The 1,631-nt window shown below is 43.6% G+C and overlaps 1 non-coding gene across 1 annotated transcript; it reads left to right on the top strand.

Moving 5' to 3' along the window:
- Nucleotides 1–330: 330 nt before the first annotated feature.
- Nucleotides 331–437, top strand: LOC130028516 (U6 spliceosomal RNA). Its single transcript, XR_008793227.1, has one exon. It is a non-coding gene; the product is annotated as a U6 spliceosomal RNA (small nuclear RNA).
- Nucleotides 438–1,631: the final 1,194 nt, after the last annotated feature.

The following is a 1,631-nucleotide window of genomic DNA, read 5'->3' as shown; positions in this document are numbered from 1 at the left end:
GCCGGGGTTAATATGCAACAGGACATAGGCTCACACACTCCAGCACTGCTAAAAATGATGCATGAACTCAGAACCAAGAGTAACCCTTGAGCACTGACTGTTGCTGTGGCCAAAAAACGTACAATAAATTAAGTAATGAAGACATTTCTGGGGCCGGAACGGTGGTACAGCAGGCAGGGTGTTTGCCTTCCATGCGGCCAACCTGGGTTCAATTCCCGAAGTCCCATATGGTCTCCCAGTACTGCCAGGAGTGATTCTTGAATGCAAAGCCTGCGTAAACCCTGAGCATCGCTGGGTGTGACCCTAAAAATAAAAAAAAAAGAAATTTCTGTGCTCGCTTCGGCAGCACATATACTAAAATTGGAACGATACAGAGAAGATTAGCATGGCCCCTGCGCAAGGATGACACGCAAATTCGTGAAGCGTTCCATATTTTTTCATTGCAGCACTCTTTACAATAGCCAGAAACTGGAAGAAACCTGAATGCCCAAGAACAGATGACTGGTTAAAGAAAGTTTGGTACATCTACACAATGGAGTACTATGTAGCTCTTAGAAAAGATGAAGTCATGAAATTTACATACAAGTGGTACAATATGGAAAGTATCATGCTAAGCGAAATGAGTCAGAAAGAGAGGGATAGACATAGAAAGATTGCATTCATCTGGGGGATATAAAGTAACAAAGTATGAGATTAATACCCAAGAATAGCTGAGATCAGCACCAGGAGGATTACTCCATAACTTAGAGGCCAGCCGGGTATCCTAGAGGAAAGGGCTGTTCAGATAGAGAAGGGAGCACCAAATAAAGGATGTTTGGAGGATCCTCCCAGGAGGGGAGATGCATGTCGAAAGTAGACTATGGACTGAACATGTTTGCCACTCAATGCCTCTTTTGCAGACCACAACACCCAAAAGGAGAGAGAGAACACAGAGGATTGCCCTGCCACAAGACAGGGGGGATGGGGGGATGGGGGTGGGAGGGATATTATCCATGGTGGTGGAAAATGGGCACTGGTGGAGGGATGGGTATCTGATCATTGTATAATTGAAACCAAAGCACAAAAAATTGTAAATCTACAACTTTAAAAAAAATAAAATAAAATAAAGGGAAAAAAAAAAAGAATTGATCTCATTTCAGCACCAGGTTGATTACTCCATAACTTAGAGGCCAGCCGGGTATCCTAGAGGAAAGGGCAGTTCAGATAGAGAAGGGAGCACCAAATAAAGGATGTTTGGAGGATCCTCCCAGGAGGGGAGATGCATGTCGAAAGTAGACTATGGACTGAACATGTTTGCCACTCAATGCCTCTTTTGCAGACCACAACACCCAAACGGAGAGAGAGAACACAGGGGATTGCCCTGCCACAGAGGCAGGGGGGGATGGGGGGATGGGGGTGGGAGGGATATTATCCATGGTGGTGAAAAACGGGCACTGGTGGTGGGATGGGTATCTGATCATTGTATAATTGAAACCCAAGCACAAAACATTGTAAATCTACAACTGTAAAAAACAAAAATAAAATAAATAAATTTAAAAAAAAAAAAAGAAATTTCTGTCTAAAGAGATTGGAGACATAGTATAGCAGGTGAGGTGCTTGTCTTGCACTCAGCCAAATCAAGTTTGAATCCT

This window comes from Sorex fumeus, unplaced genomic scaffold (genome assembly GCF_029834395.1).
Source record: "Sorex fumeus unplaced genomic scaffold, SorFum_2.1 ptg000040l, whole genome shotgun sequence".
Lineage (NCBI taxonomy): Eukaryota > Metazoa > Chordata > Mammalia > Eulipotyphla > Soricidae > Sorex > Sorex fumeus.
The sequence above is the reverse complement of the archived record's forward strand: the minus strand, read 5'-3'. Positions and strand labels throughout refer to the sequence as shown.